This window comes from Furipterus horrens, unplaced genomic scaffold, assembly GCF_987537825.1.
Source record: "Furipterus horrens unplaced genomic scaffold, mFurHor1.1.pri manual_scaffold_7, whole genome shotgun sequence".
Lineage (NCBI taxonomy): Eukaryota > Metazoa > Chordata > Mammalia > Chiroptera > Furipteridae > Furipterus > Furipterus horrens.
Genome location: NW_028327177.1, coordinates 82,753,165 through 82,772,713, shown reverse-complemented (window position 1 = coordinate 82,772,713; position 19,549 = coordinate 82,753,165).

The window sequence follows — 19,549 nt, the reverse complement described above, 5'->3', positions numbered from 1 at the left end:
TTTACTTATTTGAGTCCTCTCTCTTTTTTTCTTGATGAGCCTGGTTAAAGGCTTGTCAGTTTTGTTTTTCTTTTCAAAGAAATAGCTCCCAGTTTTATTGATATTTTGAATTATTTGTTTAGTCTCTATGTCATTTAATTCTGCCCTGATCTTGATAATTTCCTTCCTTCTACTATTTCTGAGATTATTTGTTGTTGTTCCTCTAGTTCTTGTAGCTCTAGAGTTAGATTTTTTATTAGAGATTCTGCTATCCTTTTCAGGTAAACCTGTATTGCTATGAACTTTCCTCTCAGAACTGCTCTTGCTGTATCCCATACATTTTGGGTTGTTGTGTGTTCATTTCATTTGTTTCCAGAAGCTTTTTGATTTCTTCCTTGATGTCAATGTTAACCCATTTGTTATTGAATAGCATGTTATTCATCATCTATGAGTTTGAATGGCTTGAGATTTTTCCTTGAAGTTGATTTTCAGTTTCAAGCCATTGTGATCTGAGAAGATGCATGATACAATTTTAATTTTCTTGAATTTGTTGAGGCTTGTTTTGTGTCTTACCATGTGGTCTATTTTTGAAAAAGTTCCATGTGCACTTGAAAAGAATGTATATTTTGCTTCTTTGGGGTGAAAAATTCTATATATATCAACTAAGTCAATTTGATCTAGTGTGTTGTTCAGTGCCTCAATATCCTTGGTGTTTCCTTGCTTCAAAGATTTGTCCATTGTTGACAGCGGGGTGTTAAATTCCCCTACTATGAGTGTGTTGGTGTCTATATCCTTCCTGAAGTCTTTCAAAATTTTTCTTACACATTTGGGTGCTCTTATGTTGGGTGCATTTATGTTTACAAGGGTAATACCTCATTGGTGAATTTTTCCCTTAAGTATTATGCAATGTCTTTCTTTGTCTTTTTGGAGGGCCTTTGCTGTGAAATCTGTTTTTTGTTTTTTGTTTTTTTTTTTTTTTGATATAAGTATTGCTACCCCAGATTTTTTTTCAGGTCTATTTACTTGAAATATTTTTTTCCATCCCTTCACTTTCACTCTGTGTAGATCTTTTGTTCTAAGATGGGTCTCTTGTAGACAGCATATATGTGGGTCGTGTTCTCTAATCCATTCAGCTACCCTATGTTTTTTTATTGGAGCATTTAATCCATTTACATTTAATGTTTTTACCAATAGATACTTATTCATTGTCATTTCCCCCCTTTGTCCTTGTGTTCTTCTCTCTCTCTCTGTTTCTTCATCTTCTTAAAGCAGACCCTTTAGCATCTCTTGCAATGCTGGTTTGGTGGAGATGTTTTCTTTTAGCCTTGTTTTTTGTCTTCGAAACTCCTATTTCCCCTTCCATTTTGAATGAGAGTCTTGCTGGGTAGAGTATTCTTGGCTGTAGGCCTTTTTTTTTTCATTGCTTGGAATATTTTTTGCCATTCCTTTCTGGCTTCTGTTGATAAATCTGATGATAACGTTATTGGAGCTCCCTTGTATGTTACTAGCTGTTTCTCTCTTGCTGCTTTTAGGATTCTCTCTTTGTCTTTGAATGCTGCCATTTTAATTATGATGTGTCTTGAAGTGGGTCTATTGGGGACCATCTTTATTGGGACCCTCTGTGCTTCCCAGACTTGCATGACTTTTTCTCTCATCAAGTTAGGGAAGTTTTCTGTCATTATTTTTTCAAACAGGTTTTCTATCCCTTGCTCTTCTTCTTCTGGAATTCCTATGATACGGACATTAATACGTTTCATGTTTTCCTGCATTTCTCTTAAATCCTCTTCTTTCTTTTTCAGTCCTTTTTTATTTTTTTGCAGAGTCTGGGGATTTTTTTCTATGTTTTCCTCCAGCTCATTGATCCAATATTCTGGTTCTTCTAGCCTGCTTTTAATTCCTTCTACTGTGTTCTTCAATTCAGACTTCATTTCCTCCTGGCTCTTATTGATAGCTTCTATGTCCTTTTTCATGCTTGTGTAATTCTCAGTAAGTTCCTTGTAGTTTCTCTGGAGTTCTTTGTAGTTTTCCTTGAGCTCGCTAAGATCATTGAGCTCTCCTATAATCCACCTTTTCAATTCCATATCTGATAGCTTGCTTACTTCTATTTCATTTAGCACTGTTTCTGGGGTTCCTCCATTCCTTTCAATGGGGGGTTGTTTCTCTGTTTCTCCACTTGTGACTCTTCTTGTTTGTTGCTGCTTCTTAGATTGATCTGCACTTCCTGGATCTGCCCCTGGTGGCCTCAGATTGTGGACCTGTCTGGACCTAGGCAGCCTATTGGAAACTACCAGAGATCTACTGCCTTTGTCTGTCTCCTTTAGTTGTTAATCTAGTCAATCTGTGATCAGCCATCAGGCTTAAGCACTGAGGGTGGGTCAGATTAATTCCTGTAGGCAGGGCTTTTGTTTCCCCTCAGGCTGACATCACTTGGAGTGGAATGGCCTGCCTGAAGTATGGGAAGTGAGTGAGCACTGGGACCTGGTCAGCTGCTCCCTTATTTCTCTCCTCAAAGCCACCACCCCAAATTCTCTCTGAGCATCTCTAGTCCTCTCTGCCTTCCCTCTGCTTGAGCCCAAGGTAAGTGGCTGCCAAAATATTTTCGTACATGATCTGCTTAAGAGCTCTTTTTCTCTAGCTGTTTCTTTCAGGCATGCAAAAAACCCTATGGCTTTTCACTTTTCACAGCTGGATGCTATTTTACTTTCTGCTCTTTTGCTGTAGGCTGGGAAGCCTACCTGGAGTGTTAGACCCTGCCCTTCTCAGGGGGAACCCCCAGGTGCTGAGCTGTTTCTCAGTTCCTTCATCTACCACCTGTGGGAGCCCAGCCAGTCCTTTTGCATCTCCACACTTCCTACTGGTCATGTTGTGATGAAGTGGCCTTTTCTATCTCTCCGTGGTTATAAGATTTTTCTCCAGCTGGTGTTCAGTTGGTTATTCCAGATGATTTCTCCACAATTAAGTTGTATGTCCAGATTGGTCTTGGGAGGAGGTTAGTGTAGCTTCCACTTACTCCTCTGCCATCTTGGAGTCCTCTAAAATATAGTTGTCTTATGGAATTCAACTTTAAATGGAAGATTAATGTTTAACTGTAGACAAGTGAGGCTATAAATGTTTTTTATATATTTTTTTGTTTTTAACTTAAATTTTATTGTGTTTTTTTCCATTACCATTTAGTCCCTTATGTTCTCTTACCCCCAGCAATCACTATGCTGCTGTCCATGTCCATAAGTTATTTTTCTTTCCCCCAATTCCTCTACCCTCTAACTTTCCCTCCTCCCCTTGTGTGTCATCTTGCTCTCCATCTATAAGTCTTTCCCCGTTTTTCTTGTTAGTCCAGTTTGTTCATTAGATAACACATATGAGTGAAATTACATGGCATTTGTTTTTCTCTGACTGGCTTATTTCACTTAGCATAATGTTCTCCAGGTCCATCCATACTGTTGCAAGTGGTAACATTTTCTTCTTTTTAACAGCCAGGTAGTATTTCATGTGTAAATGTCCCATAGCTGTTTTATCCATTCGTCTACCAGTGAATACTTGGGCTGCTTCTAAATGTTATTAATTGTAAATAATTCTGCAATGAACATACAGGTGCTTATGTTCTTTCAGATTAGTGTTTTGGATTCCTTGTAATCAATTCCCAGAAGTGGGATCACTGGGTCAAAAGGAAGATCCATTTTTAATTTTTTTAGGTATCTCTGTACTGTTTTCCACAGTGGTTGCACCACTCTTCATTCCTACCAACAGTGCAAAAGGGTTCCCCTTTCTCCACATCCTCACCAGCACTTGTTTGTTGACTTATTGATGATAGTCATTCAGACAGGTGTGAGATGCTATCTCATTTTTATTTTAATTTGTATTTCTCTGATGATTAGTGATGTTGAGCACCTTTTCATAAGTCTATTGGCCATCTTTATGTCCTCTTTGGAGAAGGGTCTATCCAGGTTCTTTGCTCATTTTTTTTATTTGTTTGTTTGTTTGTTTGTTTTTTGGTTTTTAGTTTTGTAAGTTCTCTACAAATTTTGGATACTATCCCTTTATCAGATGCATCAGTGAATATATTCTCCCATTCTATGGGTTGTCTTTTTTGTTGATAATTTTTTTTTTTTTGCTGTGCAAAAACTTTTTAGTTTGATGTAGTCCCATTTGTTTATTTTTTTCTTTAGATGCAGCACAATTCCTATCAAGATTCCAATGATGTACTTCATAGAATTAGAACAAATATTTCAAAAATGTATCTGGAACCACAAAAGGCCTGACATGGCAACAGCGATTCTGAGAAAGAGGACCAAAGCTGGAAGAATCACACTACCTAATGTGAAACTATATTATAAGGCCATATTAATCAAAACAGCATGGTGCTGGCATAAAAACAAATACATAGATCAATGGAACAGAACAGAGACCCCAGAAATAAACTCACACCTTTACAGTACAGTTATATTCAACAGAGGAAGCAAGCACATACAATGGGCTAAAGATAGCTTATTCAACAAATGGTATTGGAAAAATTGGGCAGACACATACAGAAAAATGAAACTAGGCTGTCTTCTTACACCATACAGAAGAATAAATTCAAAATGGATCAAAGACTTAAACGTTATACCTGAAGCCATAAAAATCATAGAAGAAAATATAGGCAGTAAAATCTCAAACATTGCTCATAGCAATATTTTATTGTATGTATCTGCCCAGGCAAGGGAAACAAATATTTTAATAACAGATTATTTTGGTAATGAATTCCATAAATGGTTAATAATAAATTTGCAGCAATTGGTGAAATAATCAAGGTCAAGGGAAGATTCAGAATGGTAGATGAAGAGGGTGTTCGGGGAACATGAGGAGAGAATAATATGGGAGGAAAATGGTCAACATACCACATTTACTTTCCTTAGTTTTGAGTCAAAGTTTTATTTTATTTAATTTAATGTTGCACCAAAAAAACTCTGCACAAGATGTGATACATGAGCAGACACTTCATCATAACGAAGCTGCCAATCACCAGTTGCCTATACCTGTGGCCTTCTGAATTATCTGAATAATTTTTGTGGAGGAATGTTCAAGCTTATCACAAAATTTTATGCAGATTCATTGCTCTACTCAATCATTTTGAATATAACAGCCACATAGTACACATGCTCACTCAACAGTGTCCTCTGTCCCCACTGACTAGTACAATGAAGTCATTATTGCTCACGCATGCGCATTCCAGTCCTCTTTCCTTGGCTGCCAGTTTACATTGATGTCATGCAAACTCTTCTCCTTATATTAACAATGACTGCACTTTTTCTGGACAGGCCTCAAGGTCCATTGGTCTAATGTGTAGTTTAAGCTCAGTATTTCCTTTTTGATTTTCTGTCTTGAAGATCTACCCATTTTTGAAAGTGGGGTCTTGAAGTCCTCTACTATTATTGCATTGCTCTCTATTTCTCCCTTCAGATCTGTTAATATTTGCTTTTTATATTTAGGAGCTCCCATGTTGGTTGTATAAATATAATTGTTATATCCTCTAGATAAATTGACCCCTTTGTATAATTATATATTGACCTTCTTTGACTCTAGTTACTGTTTTTGGCTTAAAGTTTATGTTGTCTAATAAATTTGCATGTAATATCTATTTTCACTTCTTACCTTTGAGCCTATGTGTGTCTTTAAAGCTGAAATGAGTTTCTTATAGATAGCATATAGCTGGGTCTTGGGTATGTGTGTGTGTGTGTTTATCAGTTTGGCCACTCTGTGTCTTTTGATTGGAGAATTTAATCCATTTACATTTAAAGTAATTATTGATAGGTATGAACTTATTGTTGCCATTTTATTAATTTATTTCTGGCTATTTTATAGGTTCTTTGTTCCTTTCTCCCTCTCTTGATCTCTCTCTTTTTTGTTTTGTGATTTGATATTCTGAATGCTACATTTTGATTCCTTTCTCTTTCTCTTTTGTGTATATACTGTGGGCTTTTGCTTTGTGGTTACCATGAGGCTAACATAAAACATTTTATATTTATAAGTCTTTTCATCTAATAACAATTTAACTTTGTATGCATACAAAAGCTGTACATTTTTACACTCTCCCACACACATTTTATGGTTTTGATGTTACAATTCACATCTTTTCCCCCTGTTTATTCTTTAACAAATTATAATATTAGTTTCAATTATTTTTAATACTTCTTTATTTTAACCTTTTTGTTAGAGTTGTAAGTAATTTACTCACCCCGTTATAATATCAGAGTATTCTGAATTCAACTACATACTGATCTTTACCAATGAGATTTTTTGGGGGGGAAGCTCCACCCAACAAGGCCTGCTTATATCTTATTTGCCTGGGTCACTTGGCCACCTGTAGCTACCTAGGGATCTGAGGAAGAAAGTAATTTTGACTGGAAACATAGCATTGTAGCCTGCAAAAAATGAGGATGTTGTTAGTAATAACCAAGGGGAGAATGGATATTAGATAGCACTGAACAATGTCTGCCATACTATGAAAATGCTGCTCTTATATTTCAAATGGTTCAATCCAGTTGATCAATCATAGACAAACCTTTTCATTCATTACTTTTCCTTCTGTATTTTAAGCATAGATGATAAGAGAGTGGGTATTTTATACATATTTTTGTGGCTGCCTGCATCTGTTTCATGCTTTCTTTCCCTCATTAAATTGATGCAGTTGTTTATCAGTAAAGGCTTTCCCAGCACATCACAGCAGAAGATGGTGTGGCCAGCCCACAACCTGGTAATGTTCTATTGAGATTTCTGTCTGGAAGTGAATTGTCAGTAAATCATTCATATTCTCATTTCTCTGGGACTTTTGGGTGATTTTAGACATCTTAGATGTTTGAAATAGAAAAGAGCAAAGTTAAATGGACTAAACTTGTCACTATCAGATATATTATCCACAAAGAGATCATGGGACTATTGGAAAATGTACTGCTGACCATGTTAAGGCCATGTGTCATGATAGTTTTATGCATCCCATCCCCTCTGATAGCATAAAACTCTAACTCCTTAGAATGATATTTAATGACCTCTGCAATTTGACCTCTTCTTACTTCACCACCACCTAGTCCTCAGCCTTGCTCTTTAACCTCAAGTAGCATGAAATTACTTGCCCTTCCTTTTATCTATCATGCTGATTTTCACTTCTCTGCCTTTGTTCTTGCTATGACTTCTTTCAGGAGTGTCCCTCCCCCACTTTACAGTCAACATCTCTGATTTTAAATTCAATTCCACCAGTGTGTGCTCTTTGGCAAGTTACTAAGCCTCAGTTTCTTTAGTGCAAAATTGGTATCTAATTTGTGGTGTTACAGTGAGAACTGAATGATATAATGCATGCAAAGAGCTTAGTATAGTGCTAGGCACTCAGTCTACAGCCACTGTTCCTGCTGCTGTTATTATTGTTATTGTGCTTATTATTTGTTCCTCTACACCTAGGATCAGGGGTAGATTTACCAAGAAACCAGCAAAGCTTACATTTTGGCCTTCATTTTGCTTGAGGCCCTTCTAATGTCCTGTACCTAATTTTGTATTCAGGATTTTACATTATTGTCTTAAAGGACGGCTCATGCCATTTCTTCACCCCGTTTGTATAAGCTCCTGGTCTTACAGAGCTTAGACACCCCTAACTGTGGTCAGGCCCAGGTTTAAAGACTTGATATTTGGGACACAGTAAATATTTAGAAATGGCATTAAACTACCTAGGGCCATAGCCTGAAGTGAAATGTGCTTATCGTTATTGTCTTTTTTTTAAAAAACACTTCAGCTTTAAAATCCCATTGCTGTCTGTCTTCTTGTTAGTGAGATCCTCTAGAAGGCATTTCAGCTATCATTCAGGATCAACAGCATCCCTCTTTTTTTGTTCTCTTGTTCCAGTTGAGGATTCACCATTGTCATAAGAACAATGGGAGAAGAAAATGTGCTATGCTGATTATTTACGGAAGAGAATTCCGATGTAACTGCAACAGCAAAGCCGTGTTTCCATGCATACTGTCTGAATCTTGGAAATGTTTGTTAGCATAAAGTTCAAGTTATTATGGTATTTACTATACAGTTATCTGACTTATAAAACTCCGCCCTCCCCTACCTCAGCTGACAGCTGACTCTAACCTTTTACTCCACGTTTTCAGTAATAAATACTAATGTATGTGTTTGTGACTGGATTCTAGCCTTCCAGTGTCAAGGTTGACATGACAGGAAGAAAGGATCTGGGCAGGTCGATAAGGGAAAAACTCATGAGGGTGAAATAATTCTGAAGCCTGAGCTGGCATTGGAAACTACATGAGACATTGGAATTCTGACCACAGAGAAGTCCAGTGACAGATGTCTAATAAAAATGGAAAGATAATAATAGAAAAAGAGTTGCAATAAAATTAAACTACAGGACTGGCAAGACTCAAATTAAAATGGGAAATAATGATACAAAGATCAAACTTTTCTCACCATACAGCTGATTGTTCTAGGAGGGTGGCTCATAGCTTTTCTTCTCTCCTTGTCTGATTGCATCCATCCTCCAGAGTAGAAATCATACAGGTCTTCATTGAAAAACCATAGGCAGCATTTCTGCCTTCAGTAATTTCCAGGCATGACTGCAATTTTATCAGTGCTTATTCTGATTAGAATGGAGGCTGGGCTGGGAAGGAAACAGCAACATTTTAATCATTTTGACTTAAGAAAAAGTAGGGGATAAAGGTAAAAAATAGTGTTTCACCATGGGAGACGTTTTTGTTTGCTTGTTTTTGAGGCTTAATTTTTTGGTCTGTAAAATGAGGTTAATAATATTCACCTATGAGATTTTTGAGGTTACAAATGAGGTAAGACATGGGAGAGACTTATATTATGGTACTTTCTCCTCAGAAACTCTTTTCTAAGGATCCTTTATTTTTAATTAACCAGGACATGCCAGTGGCTTTCACCTCAATGTCTCCATCCCAGACCTTTCATTAAGCTCTGGACTCGAACAGTCCATGCTGCTAGCACATCTTTATTTAGCCCTCTTCAAGGCACCTTAAATGCACATACATATGCTGACCTTATCACCTCTCCCCTAACATCTGGTCCTTTTCTAATATTCTGCAGCTTATGAATAGCATCACCATTTATTTGAACAAACCAGTAAACTAAATGTCAATTTTCCAATCTTTAGTGACTTTATTCCTCTTTGTACAGATTTAAAGCATTCTGAATGTAACCCTGGGTTTTTCTTTTCTATATTAAGATATGAATATTAAAGAAAATCAGATATTAATTTTATGGAACACAAGTTCTTTAATATGTCTGAACCAGTTTAGCATGTGGAATTAACCAGTAAATACTGTTCCCTGAGTTGATAGAATCAGTGTGGAGGCAAAGCATCTTGTCATGGGAGATATTGTATGTGAATTATACTTGCTTTTGTTTATTCAATTTTCCCTAAAAAGCCAAATAAAACTCAATAGACTTTAGAGGAAGAAAAAAGGAAGAACTAAAGCAGAATCAAAATGCTATTTTCTTACCTTCAAACACACATTCCATTTATCAAAGGTAACTATATGCTTGATATTGCCTATTAATTTTTACTCAGTAACATCATTCAAGTAATATTATGCAAGCTGTTGAAGAATATGAAACTAGTTTGAGAGGATGTTCAGCTATGTTTATAACTTTTTATTGCTCGTATGAATATATTTCAATATCCACAAATGCTAATGATCACTGAATTAGTAGGATTTCTGTTGCAATTTTAAGGCAAAAACTTTTTAAAACAGAGTGTATAAAAATCACACAATTTAAGGCATAATGGGATATTTGAGATTATCTAATGTGTCACCTTCATTTTCAAAAGAAACTAAAGTTGAGTAAGGTTAAGTCTTGCCTAATTATTTATACTTGTATACACTACATAAACAGAATACAAATTCTCCAAGATAGATGGTGTTAGAATGCAAAACTAGAAATTAACTACAAGAAGAAAGGTGAAAAACTCAGAATTATGTGGAAATTAAACAACATGCATCTGAACAACCAATGGGTCAAAGAGGAAATAAAAAAATATTTCAAGACAAATGAAAATGGAAACACACCAAACAAAAACTATGCAGCCAAAAGCAGTTCTAAGAGGAAAGTTTATAATGGTAAATGCCTACATTTAAAAAAATAAAAAGAGTTTTTAAATAAACAGCCAAGCTTTACACCTCAAAGAACTAAAAACAAGGAAAAAGAAACTAGGCCCAAAGTCAGTAGAAGGAAATAAACATCAGAGCTTAAATGAATAAAATAGAGGCTGAAAAGACAATTTTTAAAAATCAATAAAATTAAGAGCTGATTTTTTTGAAAGATAAACAATGTTGACAGATTTTAGATTTAAAAAAATAGAAAATTCAAACAAAATTACAAATTAAAAAGGTGAATTACAACTAATTGCACAAAAACATATGGATCTTAGGAAACTATTGTATAATGAGCAATTATATGCCAATAAACTAGAGAACCTAGAAGTGAGCACTTTTTATAAACATACAGCCAACCAAAATTAAACAATGAGGGAACAGATATCTATAGACTAATTATTAGTAAGGAGGTTGACTTAGTAAACGAAAACCTCCCAACAAATAAAAATCCAGGACCAGATGGTTTCACTGATAAAGTCTACCTAAAATTTTTTTAAAAAGACCTATGCTTCTCAAACTCTTCCAAGATATAGAAGTAACACTTCTAAAACAGTTTTAAGAGACTAGTATTATCCTGATACCAAAACCAGACAAGAACACTATAAGAAAAGAATATTGCAGATCAATATTCCTAATGAACATAAATGTAAAAATCCTCAACAAAGTATTAGCAGAGTCCAACTATGCATTAAAAAGATCATATACCATGATCAAGTGGGACTTATTCCAGGGATGCAAGAATGTTCAACATCTGCAAGTCAATCAATGTGATATACCACATTAACAAATTAAAGGATACAATTCATATGACCATCTCAATAGATGCAGAAAAAGCATTTGACAAAATTCAACATCTATTTATGATTTTAAAAAATCAACAAAATGTGTATAGAGGGAATGAATGTACCTCAACATAATAAAGGCTATGTATGAAAAGCCCACAGTTAACATCATAGTCAGTGGTGAAAGCTGAAGTCCTCATCACAAGAAAAATAAAGTACCTATATGTAGTGATGGATGCTAACTAGACATATTGTGGTGATCATTTTGCAATTCAATACATTGAGTTATTATGTCATATATCTGAAATAAATATATTATATTTTAATTATAATATATATCAATTTGAAAAAAGTTAATTCCACAAGAGTATTTGAAAGCACATGTTCTTTAGATTTTTACTAACATTGGATAATATCAAAACTTAAATTTCTACTAATGTTATATGTTTTTAAAAAGTAATGTTGTTTTGAGTCAGGTTCTTTAATTATCAGCAAAGTTTATTACCTTTTTATATTGTTAGGTGGGTGATGTCATATGCTTTTTGGCCATTTGCATAGGGATTAGCTGGGTTTTACAATGTCCCTGGTAAGGGCCATAGAATTACTGTAATATTAAGGTATAGCTCAGTGAAGAACTACTTTTATGGTGCCAAATAATCATGAACTGGTTTGTAATTCATCAGTTTTAATTCATCCAAGAGTACTGAGGGTGCTAGCATGTGTCTTAGATTATTTGCCCTAAGTTTAAAATACCTCAGCAAGCCTTTTCATAAGCACAGTGACTAGAAAATTTGGGATTTTCTTTTCAATGATATCTTTCTTCTCTAATGAATTCCACAATAGTGACAGGATGATTTATATATTAGGGTTGATATTCTTTGAGAATGAACATGATAAATTTCTTTTTATTTTTTATACTTAAAAAAAACTTACTCTCTTGTTTAATTATATTTATGAAGAGAGACAGCTGGTCATATATATTACCCATGGTGTAGAAGTTGCCATTTAACAATATTTTCCAAAAGAATAGCATTAGCAAAAGAAAAGAAAACAACAATATATCATTAAATAAATACAAGGAGTGAAGTGTTGATTTGGAGAGCACTCAGGTTAGGAGCCTAAACTGGATAAAATCAGCTAATGGAGAGACCCCTCCTTTTATATCTCCATTTTCCCTCTCTTTCTGCTCTGCTCAGTATCCAAAGGTCCTGTTCATCCTGCTGTCTCCTCACTCGCTAAGCCACAAGCTCACAAGTCTTCTGAGAACACAGCCCAACTCTCTCCTGCCTCAGGAACTTTGTATTTACCTTTGCTGCTTCTAGCTCTCTCAGCAAGGCTAGTTTCTTACCTTGATTCAAGTCTCTTCTGAAAGGTCATCTCTGAGGAGCCTACCCTGATGCTTAATACAGGTGGTCAGTTATCTTTTATCACAGTACTCTGTTGGTTTCTTTCCTAGTACTTATCACAATTTAATGGTGATTTTTTTAAAAAGTAAAATTAGATTGAAGATGGCAGCCAAGTAGGTGGGAGCTGAGTCCACTTGCTGCTGCCCCCAACTCGGATTCTTAGCTGATCTTCTGACAAATAACCTGAACAATCAATGGAATCTCAGCTGATAAGAAGTTTTGAAGAAGATGCTTCACAATGAGTGGTAAAGGGATTTTATGAGCTGAAAGGGAAAATACCCCATGTGTGGTACCTACAGCAGCAGAGAGACTAGTCAGAAATCACAGGTATCTGGCTCCCTCTCCTCTCAGGACAAGGGGCTCCAGTCCCATGCAGGGAATCACCATACCCTGGCCAGGAGTGACTTAGGAGGACATATGGAGTCAGGAGATCCAGGCTATACACACACAACAAGCAGCATGTCCATAGCAGCAGTGCCAAATGCCAACTGAGGGAATGCTAGAGAGAGAGCGGGAATCTGCCTCCCAAAATGATCAGGGGCCACACTACACCTGGGTCAGGTGGGGGCAGGCTGTGGCCAGCCATGACTGTGGAGAGACTTTTGATTTTTTGGTGAGGTGATGTATACAGAGAGACAGACGGTGACTCAGTACTGCAGTGGGAATGCCACAGAGATACTTTTTAAAAGGGGAGCTAAAGTGCTGTCCAGGAACTCCATGTGCAGCTGCCCTGCCAGCAAAGGGACAAGATTGAAAGAGCAATTTGATCCTACTGAATATAGCTGGGCAGGAAGTTCAGAAAGTGATTTCCGTGCCCCGGCCCACTGCAGCTAGCAAGCTGAGGGCTACAAAAAACAGAGTTTGGGACCATGTCTACTGTAAGGGCAGTAAGCTGGGAATTAGAGGGGCAAGAATTGAGCACCTGATATTATTTACAGCCAGGCAGAACTCCCTTCCCAGGCAGAGTTCAAATCTGTGGCAAGAAAAGCCCTCACCTCCTATAGGACTGCAAGCACTGACTCCAATGGGGAAGCTCTGCAGAATGGTCATGATAGGCTCAATAATACCCTGCAGGGTGCATATCCTCAGAAGAAAGGGAGAGAAATACCAAAAAGGCCCATTTTGAACTTCTCTCGGAGACAAAATACACTGGTTCCTAGTGAAACAGAACCCCAGGCTGTTCAGTTATGAAGGACTTGATTGCCCACTGCCAAGAAACATCATTCCCAGTGCCAGAGTTTGGTTAAAATGACAGGAATTGTTTACTTAAAGGTTATACAGATTTAGGTTAATGGCGGAATTCTGCCATTAAGTCCCACTCTCTTTAAAACACCCACAAGCACACAGTCCTGCCTCCCTTTGATAAACCAGGCCAGTTTCAGAATACCAGTCTTTCAGAAAAGCAGAAGTTTACAGCTCAGCACTCTTGGTCCCAGCTCAGCATTCCTGGCAGCTCCCATTTATCCGTGCTTGATTGGGGAGGTTCCACCTGTATGTTGAGGTGTTCTCCAGCTCTTAATCCAGAACTGCATGACACCTCCTTACACACCAGGCTTCCTCGTGGGCTAGTGGGGGTCCTTCTACATCCTTTCAAACCACATGGCCCAGCCCCCAAATGGCTGCCGCTTTATTTTTAAACCCTGATTATGTCCTGTGTTACAGTCAGTGTGGTGGCCAGTTCTAGCAACTAGAAGAATCCTGCACAGGATCTGTAAGCTTTTTCATCACCATTCTATGGTCAAAGCCCCTTCCATCTCCTTGGCACCTTGGAGCTGCCATAGTTATTTGCTTACCTAAGAAACTAGCTACCAGCCATAGATATGCAAAGGCATCTCTCAGAAACATGGTGGTGCTCCACTGAGTTCCATCCCCCAAATTCTGAGACTTCTGTCCGCTCTCTTACATGAGGACCCTATTCCACTGAGGCCAGAAAGGCATGGAGATCATAAATCAGGGCAGCAAGGGGTAATCAGGACCCCACACTGCCTCAACTCTCTCACAGAGTTACCATCAGAACCAAGCAGGAAAGAACTGACCCTTTTATCCAGATTGGCCCCTCCCTTGAAATGGACAACTAGTTCATCAGAAACTATACATTTTTGGAAATAAGCTTAGACAGACCAAGACAGTGGTGCATGGACAGGGGGAACACACCCACAATTTTTCCAGAGGACTAAGCAGTGCCTGTCAGGGAGCCCAGGTTTCACACCCTCCCAATAGTAATATGTCTCTTCTAGAGGCAGGTGAAGGTGGTACATGCAGTGCTGCCAGAAGTTGGATGACCTTCCCTGGACCTTGAGCTGATAAACAGCCAGAGGCAGATGCAGAGGAGATGTTGGAAGGCAAACAAACTGTGCTGAGATGAATTCTACCTTGTTCTTCTTCAGTAATTGCATTAATTTTCTCTCATATAACCTTTTAACATTTTTTTCTTTTTCCTCAATTATATTCCAATGAATTCACTATTTTTGTCTTTTATTTTTTATTCTTTTATTTATAATTTTATATTATTTTCTCTTTATTTTAGATCTCACATTGTACACTTCCCTTGTCTTATTCCATTTTGTCTTCTTCCTTCCCTTTCTTATTTTTGTTTTAAATTTTATGTTACCCTTTTTATACCTTGTTCCTATTCCTTCCTCTTAGTATTTCTCCTCCCTTTATCCTCTCAAAGTCATTTTTTTTCCTTTAGTCAGCTACATTCTTTTTCCATTTCTTATATTTTTTATTTTCTTCTAACATTTATTAATCATTGCTCATTTGGTGTGGCTATTGTGGTTATTGCTGTTTTTATTCTATTTTATTCCTATTTGTTCACTATTATTTTATTTCACATCTCATCGGTTACTCTCACCCTCTCTTACTCCATTTTTCATTCCTCCTGCGCTTGCTTATTTGAGTTTGAAATTTTATTTTTTCCATTTCTTAGCCTGGATTCTATTACTTACTCTACTCTTATTATTTGTCCTCCCTCTACCCTTTCAAAATCATTTTTTCTTTACTGTGGACATCTTATGTTCTCCTTCCTCTTCCTTGTAATGTTCTTATTCTCTCTACCTTTATTAATCTTTGCTCATCTGCAATTGTTATTGACTCTGTTGTGGTTTTTCTTCAAGTTTGTTCTATTGGTTTACTACATTCTTTAAATTTATTTCAAATGCATATTATGCTCTTCCTTTTTTTTTTGGCTCCATTTTGCCATCTACTTCTCTTTATACTTAAGTTTTAAAATTTATTTTCTCTATTTTTTCACCGTGTATCTATTACCTATTCTTTTTTTAAAAAATGTTTTATTAATTATGCTGTTACAGTTGTCCCAATTTCTCTTCCTTCTGCTCCCCTCCACCCAGTGACCTCCCTCCCTCCAGTGGTCTCCCCCTTTTAGTCCATGTCCATTGGTTGTGCATATAGTTCTTCTCAACATCTTCCTGTATACTCCCTTCCCTTATACTATGCTTAATTCTTGCATCATCGCCCTCCTTTTTCCCCCTTCCCCCTCTCTGCTGACCTCCCCCCAGTATGTTCCCCATACCTATAATTCTTTTCCCACTTTCATTGCCTACTTAGCTTGCCTTTGTTTCAATTTCCTAGCTTTTATTGTTGGTTGTTGTGATACAGTTTTCATTTTAATTTTCATAGTTTTGATCCTCCTTCTTCTAAACAAGTCCCTTTAACATCTCATATAACAGTGGTTTGGATCCGATAAACTCCTTCAGTTTTACTTTGTCCTGGAAGCACTTTCTCTGCCCTTCTATTCTGAATGACAGTTTCGCTGAATAGAGTATTCATTTGTTTTCATTTCCTCACCACTTGTCTTGTATGGGTTTCCATTCATTTCAGCAGGGCTAGCCTTCATTCCTTCCCTGTCATGTTCAATATCATGTTCAATATCTTTGTTAATTCTGTAAGCTGCCTTATGACTATAAGCTCTGAACTGAGCCTCACAAAGTTTTTCTATTTGTTCATCAATTAATTCCTTTATCTGCTTTTTGGTTAGCTTCATGACTGGTATTTCAATCATTATTCCTCTCATACTGACCATTTTTGTTTATCGTTCCTTCTTGGGCAGGGCTGTCACACCTCCTACGCTATCGGGTGCAGTGCCCTAAGCACTCATCACTACCTGGCAAACTTTCTCAGCACACTGTGGTGCTTTGTGTATGGGCAGGGGTCCAAGATGGATTCCTGCTGTTAATCTCCGCTGAAAGACTGGGAGCCTCTTCCTCCATCTTCACACTCTCTGGGCCTCACAGTTCTAGGAAATGGGGGTCTGCCTTTCCCAGCATTAGAATCGTGAGCTGATGGGTCTCGACTGCTGCCGGGACTGGTCCCCTGGCATTTCTTGCAGTCCCGCCACTATACCCGCTGCTACTGCGGAGAGCACAACCCGACCTTTCTGCCCCAGTTTCACCCCTCCTACCTATCTGGACGAGCACCACTTGTTTATAACTTCATATGTTGGATTTCCATGTAGTTTTATTTTCTGGAATTTCTGGTTATTTTTGGTTTTGAGGTAGTTGTATTCCTTCTTAGTTGTGGAATGAGACAGAGAGTGTCAGTCTAAGCCTCTGTCTTGGCTGGAAGTCTCTTTATTACCTATTCTTATCATTTCTCCTTCTCCTTTCCTCTCAAAATAATTTTCTTTCATTTAAGTCATATCATATTCTTTTTTTCTATTTTATAGTATTCTTAATTGCTTTCCACATTTCTAATCTTAACTAACTTGCAACTTATATTGCTGATGTGGTAGGGAGTATTTTTGCAGCCAGGGGTTTAATTTTCTGGGTAGTTTTGATTTTTTCTGCCAGCACCTGTACAACAGAATATGAGAAATGATGGGGATTGTTATTCTCAGTCAGCCAGCCAAAGGGGAGAACCCAGCACTGAATGAGCTATCATAATCAAACCTCAAGTAAAACAAGAGAGCCCACATAACCTGAATAGAGGGCATCCCTAGAGCATCCAACTCAGAAGATCAAAGAGACTGTACCACTGAATCCCATAGAACTTCTACCAGAGAAGGACACTGCCTAAAAACAGGGAGTCAAAGCAGAGCAATCTGAGATGCAGAAACAAACAAAAAGAGCCATCTAAAATGGGAAGACAAAGAAACAACCCTCAATTGAGCTAAATGAAATTAAAACAAGCAATCTATCAGACATAGCATTCAAAATAATGGTTATAAGGTTGCTCAAGAACTTCAGTGATAACTATAGAGAACTTCATGAGAGCTACAAGGAACTTAGAAGGAATTACATCAACATGAAAAGGGACAAAGAAATTATGAATAAGAACCAGACAGGAGATCCAAGATGACTGAGGAGTAAGTGGAAGCTACACTAACCTCCTCCCAGGCCCAGTCTAGATTTACAACTTAACTTTGGGGCAATTATCTGGAATAACCAACTGAACACTAGCTGGAGAGAAGTCTTATAACCATGGAGAAATAGAAAAGGCCACTATATCACAATGTGACCAGTAGGAAGTGTAGAGATGTGAAAGGGCTCTCTGGGAGCCCATGGGTGGCAGCTGAAGGGACTGAGAAACAGCTCAGGAGTCAGGGGTTCCCCCTGAGAGGGGAAGGTTCTAAACCCCCAGCGGGGCTTCCCAGCCTAGAGCAACAGAGTGGAAAGTAAAATAGTATCTAGCTGTCAAAAGAGAAAAGCCACAGGGTTTCTTGCTAGCTGGAGATGAACAGCTAGAGAAAAAGAGCTCATAAGTACATCACGTATGAAAATATTTTGACCCCCACTTACCCTGGGCTCAAGCAGAGGGAAGGCAGAGAGGACTAAAGATGCTTGGGGAGAATTAGGTGCAGAGGCTTTGAGAGGAGAAATGGGGGAGCAGCCAACCATGTCCAAGTGCTGACTCATTCCCAATATTGCATCCACACAATTCCTCTCTGAGTGGCATCAGCCTGAGGGGAAGCAAAAGCCCTGCCTACAGGAATTAAGCTGACACACCCTTGGTCCTAACCCTGACGGCTAACCACAAAATGAATAGATTAACAACTAAAGGAGACAGACAAAAGCAGTAGATTCCTGGTAGTCTCAAACAGGATGCCTAAGGCCAGACTGGTACATAATCTGACACCAACAGGGGCAGATCCAGGAAGTACAGATAAATCTAAGAAGCACCAGCAAACGAGAAGACTCACAAAAATGGAGAGTCAGAGAAACAACCCCCCATCGAAAGGAAAGGAAGAATCCCCAGAAAGAGTGCTAAATGAAATTGAGGGAAGCAAACTATCAGATATGGAATACAAAACATGGATTATGGAGAAGCTCAATGATCTCAGTGAGCTCAAGGAAAACTACAAAAAACTCCAGAGAAACTACAAGAAACTCCAGGGAAACCACAGGAACTTACTGAGAATTACACCAGCATGAAAAAGGACATAGAAGCTATCAATAAGAGCCAGGAGGAAATGAAGAATACAATCTCTGAACTAAAGAACACAGTAGAAGGAATTAAAAGCAGGCTAGAGGAAGCAGAAGATTGGATCAGTGAGTGGATGACAACGTAGAATAATAACTCCAAGAGAGTGCAACAAAATAGAAAAAGACTGAACAAGAATGAAGAGGTTTTAAGACAGCTTCAGGACAACATGAAACATAATAATATCCGTATCATAGAAATTCCAGAAGGAGAAGAAGAGGAGCAAGGGGTAGAAAACCTGTTTAAAAAAATAATGACAGAAAACTTCCCTAACATGATGAGAAAAAGAGTCACACAAGTCCAGGAAGCACAGAGGGTCTCAATGAAGATGAACCCCAACAGGCCCACTTCAAGACACATAATGATTGTAATGGCAACATTCAAAGACAAAGAGAGAATCCTAAAAGCAGCAAGAGAGAAACAACTAATAACATACAAGGGAGCTCCAATAAGGCTGTCATCAGATTTCTCAGCAGAAACACTACAAGCCAGAAGGGAATGGCAAAAAATATTCCAAGCAATGAAAAACAAAGGTCTACAGCCAAGAATACTCTACCTAGCAAGGCTCTCATTCAAAATGGAAGATGAAATAAGGAGTTTCCAAGACAAAAGAAAGTGAAAAGAATACATCTACACCAAACCAGCATTGCAAGAGATGCTAAAGGGTCTGCTTTAATAAGATGAAGAAACAGAGAGAGACAGAGAGGAACACAAGTACAAAGGGGGAAAATGACAATGAATAAGTACCTATTGGTAAAAACGTTAAATGTAAATGGATTAAATGCTTCAATCAAAAGTCATA